The sequence below is a fragment of the Bombina bombina genome, chromosome 6 (assembly GCF_027579735.1).
Source record: "Bombina bombina isolate aBomBom1 chromosome 6, aBomBom1.pri, whole genome shotgun sequence".
Lineage (NCBI taxonomy): Eukaryota > Metazoa > Chordata > Amphibia > Anura > Bombinatoridae > Bombina > Bombina bombina.
In genome coordinates this window covers 340294796-340313741 of record NC_069504.1, presented here as the reverse complement: position 1 = coordinate 340313741, position 18946 = coordinate 340294796, and the positions used below count along the sequence as shown (strand labels likewise).

Here is an 18946-nt window from a genome sequence, read left to right as displayed (position 1 = left end):
TAATTCTGCACTCCCTGTACATGGTCTAGAAGCTGAGGAGGAGAACCTCCATCCCACTGCCTCAGAGACTGTACACTCTGTCCCTATGGAGGCTCTAGATCAGCTAGAGGTGCGAAGTCAGTCATCACAAGAAGACGGCGGTATAGAAAAACTCAGCCACGCCACGTGTGAGAACACAGTTCCCTGCATATCCATAAAGGAGCATGACGAACTGAGCGCAGCTAACTTTAAGAAGCAGGAGAGAGGTCAAGGGGGAAGTTGCTCACAACATGGAGCAGAAGACATGGATATCAACTTAGAGGGTAGCTACACTTTTTCTGAGACACCGCCACTAAGGTTACTAAAAGATCGTAGCTGTAGCTGCACATTTACTCCCCTAATATCCAAGCGGCTTAAATATGCTTACAAACCCTTGCACTGGCCGCTACAATCTCTCGGAAGTGAATGGAAATCCAGGTCTGGAGTGGGTTAAACTTATACCAAACGCTAATTTTATTTCTTGCATGTCCACGGTCTGCCCCTAAGTATTCCTTTGCCTGGCCATATGACTGACTCCTATAGGATCCATAATGAGGGCCTGTTACTAAAGCGCTACTTTTAGATTCTGTTCCCATCTGAATCTACATAGACATTATGTAAGCTCTGTTTTATAAGGGACATGCAAACTCTGGTGGCCTATATAAGAGTCTGGACTATATATGTTACTTACATTACTTAGTCTGCACCTGAAGGATATTAGTAATCCACAGTTCTCCAAATGTTTTATATTTCTGTGTTGCTTTTTGGTTATACTGTTAGAGTCTTATGTTTGAACTCCTGACCCTTCTATTTTGCTTTCTATAACTGAGTATGCTTTATCTACACTGAATGGTACTTACAGTTAGATTCTAGCTCCATGTAACTCCTGATATTGTACATATATACATTTGCCACTGGTTTTCCTTTATTTTTACTCTGCCTAATTACATCTGTGGACTATCCATTTAGCTCTTGGCTAGTCCTAGACCCTTGGCACAGACAAACTGCACCATGTAATTATAATTACTCACATTAAATATGTCAACAACTGAAGGGATAACTATTTTAGAGGCTCGCTTTTTTTTTTAATGATAGCCATTAGATACTTCTGCATAATTGTAATAAACTTCAGTGGCATTCAAACTTACACTTCACCTTGGGAGTAAGTAAACCTATAATTAACAGATACCTATACCCCTTCAACACACTATTTAATTATACTACTATATCAGGGCCTTTTGCCCATACTCATAGCTTAACTATGTCCAAGAGGAGTCCTCTAATTACTCGAGGAACATATACTGGAATAACTGGGGTTTTAGTTATGCCTGCTTACTCGCTAACTTAGTGACATCACTGTACAGGCTTGTTAAGAGTTAGATATCGGGCTATTGTACTATGTGTTTACCACACTTTATAAAGGAGCTTACTGTTAATATTTTCTAGGCAATTATTCATGTACCTATGTATTAATGATACATAACCCATATTTTAGGTAACAGAATATAATGTTGTATATTTTTTTTTGGTCTAGGGTTCCTCATGTTATGTCGCTCAAACGTGTTTTAGCTTTATAAGGTATGCATGTCACTGGCTGTATATTGTCACCAAGAGGAAACTACATATCCATAAGCCACTGTATAACATTAACTTTAACAACCCCGGACCACGCCCCCCCTTCCCCTCTTCCTTTTAACTCTCGAGCAGCTTTTGTCTGCTGATATCTCCCCAACTCTTCATTTACTTTATTTACTATTACATGCTAAATCCTGACCCTATCATAAAAAAGAGATTCCTTGAAGTTCAGTCCACTTACTTATTCACTAGTTGATCAATGGGTATGCTTTTAGTAGCTCTGTAATTGAAAATGTTTACTCATATCCTAATACATAGTCATAGTTCCTCATATATAGAGATGTTTCAATCAGGTGCTTATTCTTCAATATTTTTGTCTATTCCCTTAAAAGGCATCATCACAAACGTACCTCTCATAAGGGGCACAAGTTTATTGTATGGCTTATCTTGGATTATATCAACCTGCATATCCCATGTACATTCACTGTTATTGTAACCGGACAAAAGTTTTGTACTGTAATTCTCTAACATCTCAATAAAAAATATATTTAAAAAAAAAAAAAGGGACACTGAACCCAAATTTTTTCTTTCGTGATTCAGATAGAACATGCAATTTTAAGCAACTTTCTAATTTACTCCTATTATCAATTTGTCTTCGTTCTCTTGTTATCTTTATTTGAAAACGAAGGCATCTACGCTTTTTTTTTGTTCAGAACTCTGGACAGCATTTTTTTTATTGGTGGTTTAATTTATCCACCAATCAGCAAGGACAACCCAGGTTGTTCACTAAAAATGTGCCGGAATCTAAACTTACATTCTTGCATTTCAAATAAAGATACCAAGAGAATAAAGAAAATTTGATAATAGGAGTAAATTAGAAAGTTGCTTGCTCTATCTGAATCACGAAAGTAAAAATTTGGGTTCAGTGTCCCTTTAAGGTTCTCTGTACTGGTTTCAATATGATGTCCCAGCTTGGAAAGTGGGAGCTCACCTACATCACTATAACTTTACTAGAGCAACAATGTAGTTTGTCAGACAATCACAGACAGTAAGACCAGGGGAAAAAAGCTCACAGCAAGTCATTGTAAAGGGCAGCTGAGATTCTGCTGTTGAAAAGAAAAGCATGATAGGTCTTAATCAGCAGACACTGTAAAACAAATAGAGCAGGTTACAAAAGCACTTAACAAAAATATATAATTGAAAATAAAATATCTAGCGGAAACCTAAGAGTTAACAGAATGGGAAGCTGACATTAAACTGTTATTGTTTAAATGTACATTAAAAAAACAGATTAAGAAAAAGATCACGGATATTAATAATGGGAATGAGGCAACAAAAAGTGGATGATTGTGTTCTTATTGGTTGTTATATACTAGTTTGATCTCATTTTTGTTTTCTTTTGCTTCTGTTGGTAAGGCAGAAAAGAATGCAAAATATGAAGCTGTCTTGCACAAAAAATCTGCAATGATTAGATTTGACGAAGTGCTTCTGTAAGTACTTACGGTCAATAATTGTAACAATTTTAGATGATTTTATTTTCTCGAGTTGGTTGCTTCTGTGTGTTTGGTGTTCCCTATTATCACATAAATCATCATATAAATATTTCTCTTATATATATTATATATATTCTTCTGCTCGCACGCAAACACCAGTAGAAGTAAACTTGTAAGGCCCAGGAGCCTACTTCTATATATGAATGTGTTTTAATCATGCACATATGTTACAAATGTATGAGTTCACTAAGCTTATGAGATCACTCAGACATGCCAATCTGGATGGCAAAATGAATTAACAGGAGCAGTGGTAAACAAATACAACTATGGGAACTTATGGAAAACAGGAGTATCTACCATGCATCCCTTATGAGTTCACCAAAAAATATTGTTTAACCAAAGTCTCACAGTCTTACGAAATGCATCCCTCTCTGTGTTATTAGCTGGTCCCTAAAGAAAAATCAAAATTAGGTAATTATGGATACTCAGGATTACTTGCCTGGGTTCCTATGCTACTTATCTCACATAAATTTGGTTGAGAGGTATAAGTAAATGTATTTATCATGTGAGGCTCATGCCCCACTTGGACATCTAGGAGTAATCTCTTGGTAAATGATGGGAAACATCCTGTTACCCTAACAAATCAGGTACGATCTCTGTGACAACTGGTGTTTCCAGGGTTAATAATCTCTAATACTGATTAATTTTTATTTCATAATAAAGCAGTTAGGACAGTATAGGACTGGTGTATAAACAACTTGAGAAGTTTTACCAATTCAAATAGTGACTGTTCTAATGGGTTGGAATGGAATAATAAGCAAATTGTTTCTCAAATTAGGGGTTATAAACATACTTCTAGATGATATGCACAGATAAAAAAATTGTTTACTCTTCTTTTCTATTCAGTAAAATAGCAAAGATTTATCTGCCTTAGTATATTTGCTTAGTTATTACTTGTTTATATAACATAGCATATTTATATAATCCTGTTAACTGCACAGTAAATGGCTACGACAGGCATCAAGCTGTTCCTGTTTGGTCCATGTTTGTGCAAGACACCTGTTCTCTAATAGAGATATTATGTATAGTAATGAAAGAGCCCGTGGTTTTGAGATATAATCCACTCAGGATTATCTAAAAAGGTCATCAATGTTCTTGATAACAGCTAATAATTTAACTAATTCAGATAATGAGTATACATCACAAAGACACAAACAAAATAATGTATAAATGGATTCCAGGCTTCAGACATAAATAAATCATATAATTTTTTGCCAATTTTTTAAATTTTTAAAACAGCCTGAACATATCCCAAACTATTACAATCAGTCATATCCCTATTTGAATAGCTCCCTGAATTTCTGAGAAGATATCTACCTTTTTTATTTATCTTGCAATTAAAGGGACAGTATACACCAATTTTCATATAACTGCATGTAATAGACACTACTATAAAGAAGAATATGCACAGATACTGATCTAAAAATCCAGTATAAAACCTTTTAAAAACTTACTTAGAAGCTCCCAATTTAGCACTATTGATGAGGTTAGGCTCGGACACCCACTGAAATGGACAGAGAAAACATGAATATCAGACCCCCCTTCACTTCTGCATATAAAAAGCTCATTAGACAAACAGGAATCTGTAGACATCAATATACATCTAAAACTTTGGGGATTGCTTAGGAGTCTGAAAATCAGAATGAAAATATCAATATACATTGAAAACTTTGGGGCTTGGTTAGGAGTCTGAAAATAAGAATTATTTTTTGGTCCAAAATGTCACCTCCCAAGGTTACACAAAATTATCTTGAATTGATCAATAAACCATTCTCAGTAGATGAGATATGTGAGGCTATCGGTGAATCCAAACTGAATAAGGCAGCGGGCCCAGATTGGCTTCCGGCAGAGTTTTATAAAATCTTAGTAGAAGATATTAAATATACACTCACTAAACTCTTTAATGCGTATTATATTACCAATATGCCAATATCAAGCTATTTTTCAGCAGCTGTTATTACTCTTATGCATTAAAAAGGCAAGGATGCAGAAGAGCCAGCATCCTATAGGCCAATCTCTGTTTTAAATGCTGATTATAAAATTCTCACGTCTATCTTGGCGAACAGGTTAAACAAATTTCTGTATAAAATAATACATCCAGACCAAACTGGCTTTATACAGAGAAGGAATATGTCTTTAAACTTGCGTAAAGTGGAAGTCATTTTGGATTATTTTTGGAATATGATCCCCCAACAATTACCTAAAAAATCCAATAAAAAGAAGTTGTTTGACACAGCTCTGGCTCTGCTGTCATTAAATGCAAAGAAAGCTTTTGATTCCATTTCTTGGAATCATCTTCTAGATTCATTACTCCAGTTTGGATTCACCGGTAACTTCGCAGGTTTTATTCGGAAATTATATACAAATCCCTATTCCTATCTATTGATTAATGGTAACCCCTCAGCTAGAATTTTATTAGGTCGTGGGACCCATCAAGGATGCCCCCTCTCTCCGTTATTGTTCAATATATCTATAGAATCCTTCGCTATATGGCTTCGGTCTGAATTGATAGGGATGAAATTTGGTACTGAGAAGATTAAAATACTATTGTATGCTGACGACTTGCTATTTTTTTGGGAAAATTCAAAAAAATCTATACCTTTATTATTAGATATGCTCACTATCTTTACCTGGGAAAAAGCGAATTAATGTGGATCATGAAGAAGTTAGATAGCTATATACATCATCCTTTTAAAACAACAGATTATATAAAATATTTGGGGATACAACTCCATAAAAATCCGAAATTCTGGTATGAGATGGATTTTCCGCAGGTTTTTAGTAAATCTATTTCAGATCTTAAAAACTGGATGGATCTTCCCATTTCTCTGTCAGCCAGAATTACAGTGATCAAAACAATTATATTTCCTCGAATTCTGTATTTGTTACAGAATTTACCACTTTTTATTTTCAAACAGCAAATAAATAAATTCTATTCAATATGCTCACAATTTCTATGGAAAAAGCAAAAAGCCTGCATATCAATAGCAAATGTACTAAAAAAAAAAGAGAATGCTGGGCTGGGGTTTCCAGATATTAAACTGTACAATATTGTAACGTTAGCAAGGACCACAATGGACTGGCTAACAAACCTATGTAAATTCACCTCTATTGAACTTGAAACAGAAATAATCTCACCATTTTCTCTTAAGGCGATTTTGCATTGTCCAATAGGGAATCTCCCTAGTATTTTAACAAATTTAATTACCTTTAAGAATGTTATCATTGCATGGCAAAATATTTGTTTCAATCTAGGAATAGATTTTAAATGCTCTTCCCTTCTTCCAATATGTGGGAATCCAGAATTTATACCAGGAATTCAACAAGCAGTTTTTAAATCATGGTCTCAAAAGGGGTTGATATACCTGCATCAATTGTTCTCTTCTACCGGACATTTACTTTCCTTTAATAACTTTATTCGCATGTTCCAAATACTCAGGAATGATCTGTTTGCATATTTTCAGATACATCATTTTATTAATTCTAAAAGTTGAAAAATTGAGCTACTGTGTCTATGGTCCGAGATCAATCTATCAGGAAATTTTCTGTAGGCAAATGTTCTATATCGTTACTATATGATATTTTGCTTTCCAAACAGGGTCAGTTATATTTAAATAAAATTCAAGTGTTTTGGGCATTGCACTTTCCAGCAGTAGACTCTATAAATATTAGACATAGTTGTATGTTAATATAAAAGCTTACAAATGCCATTGGTTGGAAAGAATCACATGTCAAAAAAGTCAAAAGAGTGACCAGCGCCAAAATTAACTATTAACACAAACTCCAACTAGTAATAAGGATCTCACTAATCATCTTGAGCTTGACAAAGAAACTAATTTTGAAACGTGTTGCTCACGTGACCCCACAGTGGAGCACACCTGATATTTGATTGATTGGCTGACACGACTCTGGGTAGTGGTGCAGGTTTAATGGTGCTACGGCACAACTGACGATTTAGATCCGTTGGACATTTCATTATCAGTCAGCGTTTACATCTGCAGCCATTAGGTCTGTCGCTTGTTATATTTGTAGAACTTTACTACACATCTTAAGAATACGGAGATCCAACGAAAAACGTTTTATACAGTGGACACATAGCTTGACACAGGGACGGATCTGACAGTGCGCCCAAACACTAACTTCAGCAGTCTTTACTGTGAGTATGGATTGGTTTTTTTCGCCTGTGTTTTGTGATATTACATTAAAAGAAATTCCCCTCTTTATACGTAGGAGGACACTTACGCTATATACGTCTACCTAAAGCAGACAGTGAATGGGACATTCCACTCTGTTTCTTTAAAAGGATCTCCTTTGGGACTAAGTACTGGTTATGAACTATATTATTGTCCCTTTTTAGTCAATTCTGTCTTTTTATATCAAAGTGTTCACTCACATCAATTGTACTTTATTTTATTTTTGTTATTTGTATTGTATTCCGATATTCAATATCACTTGCATATTATTTTTTGGGGATTTTGTTTTAAATAAAAAATGATGTATTAAATTATTATACAAATATTGTAACCCGCACCATTCTGTTACAAAGAGTAGATAATTAAGTGTATTTTATCTAGCTATCTAGCCATTGCGGTTAATTTTCTACATTCTGTTATATTGAAGAGATAATAGGTATGTTTTTTCTAGCAACCTAGCCATTGCAGTTTATTTTCTACATTGGCCACATTTAGTTTTAATTTGCTAGTCATTATTTTTTGTTCTTTTGACATTTTTTGTATATCCATTATATATACACTTTAGCTCCCTTGTTGGAGCGCTCCCTAGTTCATTTCTATATTCCAAGAATCACATGTCAAACTGATTTATAGAGGCCTATTTATCAAATGTCTGTCGGACCTGATTCGACAGTGCGGATCAGGTTCGACAGACATCGCTGAATGCGGAGAGCAATATGCTCTCCGTATTCAGCATTGCACCAGCAGCTCTTGTGAGCTGCTGGTGCAACGCCGCCCCCTGCAGACTCGTGTCCAATGGGGGGTGTCAATCAACTCGATCGGGTTGAATTGTGGCAATCTCTGTCCGCCTTATCACAGCAGGCGGACAGGGTTATGAAACAGCGGTCTTTAGACCGCTGTTTCACAACTGCTGTTTCTGGCGAGTCTGAAGACTCGCCAGAAACACGGGCCCTCAAGCTCCATTCGGAGCCTGATAAATGGGCCTCATAATGTTTATTTCTCTCCCTCTAAATTGGCAAAATTCTTTCCTAAAAATGATTTTTACTGTTCTAAATGCCATCTAGACAAAGCAGATATTCTACATGTATTTTGGAAATGTCCAAAAATATCACAATTATGGTCCAATTAGCTTTTTGGTACAACAAACTTTTCTCTGATCATTTCAAGATTAATGGTAGATATATTTTTTTCTTGTCGGACTCGCCAATCATTAGACCAAATTACTACAATAGCTATTGTACGCTGATAATGATAATGCGATACTTGATATTGAAGAAGTGGAAGGATACATCTCCACCTAGGTTTTCTAATTTTATAAGTACCCTGCTACAACATATTACTTCAAGATACAGAACATTAATTTATAAAATGATAATAAGACGCAGGAATTCTTGGACAAATGGCTACCATTGATCAAAGCACAAACATTGGTGATTCAAAAACAATTATCTCCATTATTCAACACCAAACCATTTATATCAGCAGCTAAAACGAGGCTGTTTCCTCTTTCTTGGATACCCACTTTATTAGTAGCACAGTAATTTGAAGACTGTGTTAAAGCTAGTAATGTTATAGAGGGATGGAGTGACTCATTTATGGTTATAATTCTTTTTTTTTTTTTTTCTGTTTGTTGTATGTTTATTTTACGTTTTTGGGGGGGAGGAAAAATTGTATGGTTTACAGGCTTGATAGTTTTTGTTTTTTTATAAGTGTCAATAGATATAGGGGTACAATAAACAGAAATTGCCCTGTACTGGTTTGGGAAACTTTAAAATCAGGGTAACCTCTGTGAATTTCAGTTTGGCCAAATTATTGAAAGACATGTGGTCTACACTTATTTTTCTGTGGTTTATGTATTTATCTACTGTTCTTGTATAAACATGTCACCTGTTTTAAGGGCATGAAGTGTATGTAATTTTCTCCCTTATGTTCTGTGAACTGGTTTAATACAAGAATTTAAAAAAAAAAAAAAAAAAAAAAAAAAAGGAGTCTGAAAATCAGCACGTTATTTACAAATAATTTACAAATAAGCATCTCTATTGGGCTGTTTTGGGTTGAGGAGGAGAGTGAAAATTGCCCCATCTTGACGCTGTCCCCTCCTGCCTAGTTATGCTCTAAATGCCTACCCTAACTCTACCCTTGGGACAACAAATATCAGAGTTAGTTCCATTTACCTTTTCCCTATTGCAGCCTTTAGCCAATCACCAAATGCATATACATATATATTGTGAACCCTTGCACATGCTCAGTAGGAGCTGGTGCCTCAGAAAGTGTGCATATGAAAAAGACTGTAATTTAGAAATTTAGATAATAGAAGTGAAATTGAACGCCTGAGAAACTCATGAGTGTGCCATTTTGCATTAGAATATCCAACACAAGCAAAACCACATATTCACTAACCTAGAAGACCTCTTTAGGGTTTCATTTTTTAGTACTATTTCAGCATGCTAATAGAAAAGTAAAAAAAAATAATTAATAATGCGGCTTACTAAGGGCTAGAATATGAGTGGAGCTCTATTTATTGCTCCTGCATGCGCACTAACTGCACTCGATTTCGGCTTTTTGCGCACGTTGGCTATTGTTTGTATTACAAGTTAAATGGACATTCCAGTCAAAATTTAAATGCACATAGATTTATTACATCTTTGAATAGAAACATATTTGCAATACACATGTATTGGCAAAAATGCTTCTAGTAAACATTATTACTGTTTTAGTTAGTAATTTTCTCTGCATGTGCATGTGAAGAATAGCTAGATACTTTCACTGCACCCACATTTTAAATACTGCAGCTGCTCAGATCATCAGTGGGACTTGTATTATGTAAGCAATTAACAAATTGAGTCATTACCAGATGGTACAAGCACTTTGGCTCTCTAAACAAGTGCTGGGTTTAAAATGCTAGTGCACGTTGCATACTTAAATACACTTTTGAAACAGCTATAGCTTTTATTAGAAGCATTCTTGCTAATGCATGTATATTACAAAATTGCTTCTGTTTAATACTGAAATGCACCCATGTGTTTTCCAATTTTGGCTGGAATATCCCTATAAGAGTAAAACATTTTTATTTTCCAATAGACTTCAATAGAGCGTGAAAGGTGCGAAAAAAAACTAACACCCAAGTCGCTCAAACCTCAAGGGGTCTATCCCGATATGAAATATTAATTCCCATTCCAATGTTCTAGATAGACATAGCATAATATGTTTAACTGCAAAGGACTCCAAAGCACTTATATATGTCTATATATGTATACATACTGTATGTATTTATGTGTTTATATGTTAATATATGTCTGTAAATACATATATACAAATTTATATGCTTAAATATATATATATATATATATATATACACACACCCATATAATATATATATATATATATATATATATATACTGTATATACTGTATAGAACTATAAGTTCAGTGAGTGCTTCTTTTCTACATTTCTGCAATTACTTTCATAGCACCCTGACAAATTGCAAGAGTTGGTAAGAGTGCATTTACACCAATTTATATATATATATATATATATATACACATATACATTTACATATTTAGACATGTGTATGCATGTATCACTATGATAAAGCCCTTTTTTTTCTAAACACCTCAGACCTCATATCTTTGAGCCCTTATAACTTTTTATTGCTTTTTTTAAAATAATTTTTTAGATAGTGTTATTATGAGTGTAACTGTACTTTTAATATGTTTTGTGACGCTTTTTATTTGAGAGTAACAGTTAACCAGAGCTCTGAAGTTCTATGTCATACTATGCTGTCAGCATTTATCGATGTACAGAGGACATGATACGCTACTTCGCATCATGTCCGCTCGCACATTGATAAATATGCCCCCAACACCAGTGAGGAAGTGCCTCCACCCCTTGATACTTGCTTATCCCACATAATGTAATCATGCACAGTGTGATGATGTCACATCCACCGTTCACCCTGCATGGGCTTTCATAGAAAAGGGTCTAGCGATAATTTAATTATCAAAACTAAAATAATATGTTTTACATAGTTATATGATATTTCCTTTTCCATTACATTATTGTCATAGACCAATCTCATTGTAAGTGAAAATGTAACTTCTGTTTTAAATACCAACTAACTGTAAAACTTTTTTTCAATACGGAAAACTATTTATATATAAGTAAGAAAGAAATGGATAAGTAAAAAATTGTATATATATAAGCATGTGTGCTTGCGTGCGTGTTTGTGTACATGTGTGACATCAGTCTCAGTTCAACTGGCAATTCAATGAACTAATCATTGCATTACAACAATTAATGTTCAAAAGAAGAGGAGAAAAATAATGCGCCTTTGCCTTTAGTGAATTTAATTTTAAGGTAAACTTTATGAGCGGTTTTATTATTGTGGATAACATTAATTGCCTGCTGTTTTTAACCAACATGTTATTTTGTGTTATTTTCTATATCTAAAATTGAATTTAAAAGATATATATATATATATATATATATATATACACTCTTAAGAATTCTAACACACATTTTACTTACCTAAGCATTATAAACATAAGAACTGAGCAAAATTTGTCTGCAGAACAACATGCTAGAGGAATAAGACAAGGTAAAGATGCGAGACAGGGCCTCAAATTTAATTTAAACAATTAAATTTGCCTTTGAAAAACTCCCCAAGGAAATCAGTTTAAATGCCGCTTTTGTCTCCTGCCTCTGTCCCCATTCCCTTCCCCCAACAAAGTACACATACACACACATACACACAAAAAAAGCTGTTTAAAGGCTGCCAAGCACCCTTCTCATTGTGACAGCAGCATGATTCCAAGACAAAAAGCATATGCCAGAGAACAGCATGCATAATATTAGGCAGGAATGCTCTTCGGTCTCATATGCTACATAGCACGGTTTTGCCAGTGCTATTTATATAGGAAGTTTGTATGCACAACTTGAGATTTTAAAACAACTACCTGCTGATGCTACAATTTGTCATGACTTAAGGGGACCTTAAACTCAATTACTGCTGTGCATATGAAAGAACACAATTTAATTGTGAAAATTATGTTTTTGTGTGTGCAAAGGATTAATTAGAAAATTTGTAAACTGATTTTGAAACTAATAGGCAGTGCATGTTTGTGCAAAACTCATTCCTAGGAACAGATTGCTCACTGGCTTATGCGAACAACTCCCATATCTATATTGGTGTTGTATTTACGTTTTGGGTCGCCCTAGTCAATGGGAGGTCTGAGGTCTGATGCCCTGCAGACACTCACCCCAACAATTTTAGCTCATATTTGCCTTATGTTTTTCTCCAACTCAAGGCCAAGGACACATGAAGAATAGGTATGGACAAATGTTTTGTAACATTTGAAAAATGAAACTAATTTTAAAACATCCACTCATTCGTTTAGAATTGGAATGTTTGTACAATATTCTAACATTCATGTAATAGTATTTCTAATGCTATCTTTAAATGTAGTATTCCAATCATGCAATATTTAAATTAGAAAAAATGTAATCAGTATATTTGAATATATTATGTATCAATTTACTAAATTCCCTTTTACATGAACTATTGAACTTCTCAATAGAATTTGTTAAATCAAATTTACATTCAAAATTTTGACTGTGGCTATTCAATCTAAACATTTGAAAACAAAAGTAACATTCAGAAATCGGACATAACATTCTTTTAATGAATTTTAACAAGTTTTTGTCCTTTTTGTCCAAAATGAACGTTCAGATGACTATTTGTTCGACCAATCGAATTGTTCTTTCGACAAATTTGCCCATCTCTAATAAAGATGCCATTTTGAAATAACTTTATATATACACTATACATCACCCAGATGATAAACTTTGGCAATCACATTTCACAAATGCAAAGTAAGATTTTTTAAAAGTAAAAAATGAAATTTAAAATAAATAAAAACATTTATAAAGCAAGAAAATAGTCTGAAGAGGAAATATTTGCACTCTGATACAAGTGAAATTAGTCCAAAATCAGTGAAGGATTTCTTATAAAAGAAGATTGAATTCCTTACATGTGAACACTATGTACAATGTGATATGTGTGATATAATTAGATTTCAGAACTCTTTAAAGATAATGTTCATACGATTCAGTGTAGGCCATGCCATATGACAATTTACAAGGAAGAATCCTTGTAAATCTTTAAATTTTATCTGCAGATAGATTTATTGTAGTACATGTCTCTCAATCAAAGCAATATTAAAAGCATCATGTTTTTATTATAGATTTAAAGATTTCTCAACAAAAGCAAAACATTTCAAAGCTAGTCATTTGTTAACATCAAACATTTATGCCAATAAAATGAGTATTAAAAGGACATAAAAGTGCAAAAGGAAGAAGGTCTAAACATGTAGTGAAAGTTAGCTCCAGAGCATCACATGCACTATTAGGGCCTAGCAGAAAACGTCTGGTAAGCCAATAAAAATGATGCATTTCTGCTCACGAGCCTACCTAGGTGTGTTCTTCAACAAAGGATACCAAGTAAATTTCATTATAGAAGAAAATCTAAAAGTATTTTAAAATGACATGCTCTATCTAATTCATGAAAGTTTAATTTGAATTTCACGTCCCTTTTAAACCATATACTGGTTTGCTGTATATAGCTCTCAGATTGCTCTTTGCTGTGTAAATTAGAACCATTTATTGTAATACAAAAGCTGTTAAGTCACAGATTAATTTACACATTTACTGCAGTATTAATGCATAAATAAATAATAGTTCACATGACCTTACCTTTGCTTTGTACAATTTTAGTTCCAGAGCTTTAAAGTCCAAGTGGTCAATTAAAGATCTCATGAAGGTGCTGCAAAACATCATAACAATTATAAATAAAATCTCATTAATTAGGAATAAATCATTTTTATTTATCTTTTGTATGTATGTTTTTGCCGCTTTGTCTAATAAAACTCTGCATACTACTAAGGCCATATGGGGTGTACCCTGCACCCAGTTATTATGTCCAATACCAATTTGATATACACCTCCACTTGCACTGTAGCTTGATCCCCCCATCTAGGGGAGATGTAATTATTCTTCCCTTTACTTTATGCCTGCTGATCTAAAGCTCTCCAATCAGATAAGATGATCTAAAATGATTCTCCAGCACTGTTAGATCCCTCTACTTCTCTAAGGGGGTTTCCCACATTTTGGATGTAAAGGAAAGACAATTCCTGGGCAAGATAGCACAGCATAACATAAGAGTTTTGTTAAATTTACACTTTGTGCTTTGTATTGTATATTACTTCAGATATTGTACTTTAACGTATTACATTTAAGATTTGCACTATCTCTTTTGAATTCTAATGTGTTTAGATTCTGCATAAAGTAGTACATTTAGGATTATAATTACATGTTTTCAATATTAATAAATGTAATATTAATTGCTGCCCTAGGCATAGGTCTAGTTTTAATTGTGGTGATATGTGCTTGCATATATTTATATATGTAAATACATACTGATATTGTCATAAGAACATAAGTGCAACTATTCCTTTACATGAGACAACAATAAATATTAAAAAAAAAATTTAAACACTTGCATTATTTACAAGTTTTAAAATTTCAATGGCAACTAGGCCTCAAAAAGCTATGTTTTCCTCGTTTACATCTAGTTGAGCTGGGTGTAATTTTCTCTAATGTATCAACAACCTCTGTTGTTTGCGCTTTCATTGGAAGGACCCCAGCTGCTGAAATTTTAGTATAATGCACAGCATATTTATTGGTTTGCAACCTTGCGCAAACCAAATTACGGCTAAATGGAAATGAGCCTTTAGAAAGTACTATAAAATGTAAATATTATGCAGTATGTGCTATCTAACAAATAAGCTACCACCTATGTACAACGTAAGTAACATTCCTCTTTTTATTTGGAGTGTAACAAGAGATAGGTATATGTCTTCCTAATATTAAAGGGATACCAAACCCAATTTTTATGATTCGTATAGAGCATGCAATTTTAAGCAACTTTTTTATATGGCCCTATTATCAATTTTTCTTCATTTTCTTGGTATCTTTATTTGAAAAGCAGGAATGAAAGCTGAGGAGCCAGCCCATTTTAGGTTCAGCACCTGGGTACCACTTGCTTATTGGTGGCTAAATGTAGTCACCAATCAGCAAGTGCTTTCCATGGTTCTGAACCAAAAATGGGCCAGCTCCTAAGCTTTCATTACTGCTTTTTCAAATAAAGATAGCAAAGGAACAAAGAAAAATTGATAATAGGAGTAAATCAGAACGTTGCTTAAAATTGCATGTTCTATCCGAATCATAAAAAAAAAAATATTATAGTAACATATTTGAAGATATTTAAAACTTACACTACTCTATTCTATAAAAGGAAGACAATTTCCCATGATTTTGCCTAAGAGGAATGTAAGCGCTTTTGCCAAAATTATGCAAAATCCCCAATTGTAGTAACCCCCCCAAATGAACTGATTCTGATTCTATTTGATGTCTAACACTGATCTATAAAGTAGCATAATATATTTTTTAAATGTCTGAAATGTGTTCAGAGATCAGTTATATAGTTAACTACATATACTTATGTCATGAGAGAGATGGCAAAACAGTTTATTTGGTTCATTCCTGTTCACACTAAATCAAAAGAACAATTATTAAAATGTTTGAGCCATTTCAATTTTAATGTTCAAGCCATTTTAATTGAAAAAGATTTTTATTATTTTGTCCTCAGTTGTACAAAAGAAAAAATCATAACAACATAACATGAAAGTTATCAATGCTTGCAAAGGAAGGTCACACTTGCAATAAAGGTGGAAACAATACAATACAGATATCCAGCAGTATGCTGAACAGATATGCTGGAGATGTTGAAAAGGGAAATAAAGTTTATGTCGATACTGCTAATGCCTTGACCCGGGAGGCATGAAATTTAGTCCATGACATTATCTAAAACATAGGAATACAAAATGACAGGCAATATTCAAACATCATGTTCCTATACACATAATCCCAGAGAATCTTTCTATCAACAAATTAATAAAATCTGTATCAAAACCTAGAACCCTGGGCAATATATTTTAGTTAGGTGTGCTGGATAATACAGTATGTGAATCAAACTGTCTCTTAGGTTTAGCCTCAGAAAACATGATCCACGGTTCCCAGATGGATATGATCTGCTCCCTGGCATCCAACAATTTGGCTGCATTACTGCTCATTTGGTAATAATATTCAATTTTGTTTCTAATAATCTGAAAGGTGGGAACCACTGTTTTCCAATATTGGGCTATAGTCAATCTGATAATAAAAATAAACTTGTTTCTTGCCTTATTAAACCCAGGTATAGGCTCATGCAGAAGGGCCTGAGTGGGGGTCACCATTACGGGGCTCCCAAAAATATCACTTAACAGGGTGGATGTTTATGACCAGACGCTAAGGACCTGTGGGCAATACCACCACATATATGAGTATGTTTCATGTTCGTCACACCCCCTCAAGCACCTTCTTTTGTTCGGCTCAAAGTTATGTAATCTAGAGGGGTGAAAATACCACCTGAATGTGCACATAAGGAGAACGAGGTCCCTTTTTATACAATAGTGTTCCATTTGTCAAGTGACCAAGTAAAATTAAATTCTTCCTCCCACTTCTGCATAAATGGAAGTTTGAGTGCTGTTAATGGTGAGTTAAAAAGGACATATAACCTAGAGGCAGTACCGCATGTTCTCTGCTTTGCTAGACATATTTGTTCTAGATAAGTGGTGTTCCCTTTGTATGAGCTACCTATCACACCAATGACTCTCGCCCTAAGTTGTAAGTAGTGAAACCAACTGGGTTTGTTCTGTTCATTAAGGCTAGCATATGTGTTAAAGTCTATAAAATTCTGACCCTGCAAAGTGTCCGCAATTCTGTCTAGTCCCCTATTAGCCCATTTATCTTGAAGGCCTGTGTCAATTGTGGTAGAGAAAGTGGCTAAAGGAGTTGTCTTAGATGCATTTGAAATAAGCTTTAATTTAGTAGTTAGAAAGTCCCATAATGTAATAGAGTGTGAGATAGAGAGGAAGGTTCTCCAGACTGCAGGTCTGTGAGACTTATTGGACCAAAGGAGTTTGTAGATTGGATGTACCCTGACCATATCAGATTCCAGTTCAACCTACTGGATGTTATCAGATTTTTTGTGCCATAAGGCTGTCTGAGCTATTCGTGCCGCATGATAATATGCCAAAAGATCTGGGAGTCCCATACCTCCCCCACCCCTACCCCTGCAAACTGTACGTTTGTTAGTTCTTGGTCTCTTTCCCTGCCAGATAAAGGAATTTATATGATTTTGAAGTTGGGTAAGAGCTTGAGTTGGAATCGTCACTGGGAGGGATCTAAAGAGATACAGTAATTTTGGGAGAATTGACATTTTGATTTCTATTATTCCGCCATATAGCAACATTGTAATTTTTCCCCATTTCCGGAGTAAATTTTTAATTTGAGAGATCAGGGGTGGGAAATTATTCTTGTAAATAGAGTCCACATCGCCCGAAAGCATAACTCCCAAATAGCGCATTCCCCCCTCCACACATGAAAAAGAAAAACTGAGTTCTACAAGTTTTTTTGTATGTGAAGGCAAATTAACACTAATGGTCTCACATTTCTCATTATTAATTTTGTAACCTGAGATCTCAGCGAACTTAGCAATAGTGGAGTATACTATGGGTAAGGAGATTAGGGGCCTGGTTATGGAAAGAATAACATTGTCCGCAAATAAACTAATCTTATATTCTTTAGAATTTACAGTTACTCCTGTTATATCTGTGTTTTGTCGTATATGGGCTGCAAGGGGTTCAATGCAAAGTGCAAAAAGCAATGGGGAGAGAGGGCATCCCTGTCTAGTTCCATTTGCGATATCTATAGGCTTTGATTTATACCCTGCTATTTTTACAAACGCTAATGGGTGGGAATAAATAGTGGAGACTGCCTTCCTGAAATTACCCGTTATACCCATTGTGACAAGAACCCTATCTAAATAATCCCAGTTCATGCGGTCGAATGCCTTCTCTGCATCCAGGGAGAGGAACAGAGAAGGCACCCCATTCACTGATGCAAAATGTATCAAATCAATCACCAATAAGGGGCACAGTTCATCCAAAAATAGTTTTTAAAAAGCACTAGAGTATCCATCCAGACCCGGGGACTTGTTAGCTTTTAAATTTTTGATAGTCTGTCTGATTTCATCAAGGGTAATCAGTGCTTTCAGACTGTCAAGATCGACTGTATCTAGTCTGGTCAAATTACATTGATTCAAGAAATCCATAGAGTTGTATGAGTAAGGCTGCTAGCAATTTCGGGGTAGGGCATATAAAGACTGATAATATGTGGCAAATGTGTCTGCTATTATCTCTGGGTGATTAGAAGTGGACCCATCCGGCTTCTGTAATTGTGGAATTGTTGTGAGCCTCGTTAAATCTTTTAACTTATTAGCTAACATTTTGTCAGGCTTATTGGCATAAATAAAATATTGTGTATCAACTATTTTAAGGGATCTGGCAGCTTCCTGGGACAATAGCTTATCAAGCTCTGCTCTCTTGGCAGTTAACGTTCGGAGTGTCGTGTTACTATGGTTGGAGCAGTGTTGTATATGTAATTGCCTGG

General features: G+C 34.7%; 1 long non-coding RNA gene across 1 annotated transcript in view; it reads right to left on the bottom strand.

Annotated features, from left to right (window-relative positions):
* Window positions 1-14157, bottom strand: part of LOC128665061 (uncharacterized) — a 44408-nt gene extending 30251 nt beyond the window's left edge. The window contains exon 1 of the long non-coding RNA XR_008402984.1: window positions 14090-14157. This is a non-coding gene — a long non-coding RNA (uncharacterized LOC128665061). The remainder of the gene's footprint in view (window positions 1-14089) is intronic.
* Between the last annotated feature and the right edge of the window lie 4789 nt (window positions 14158-18946).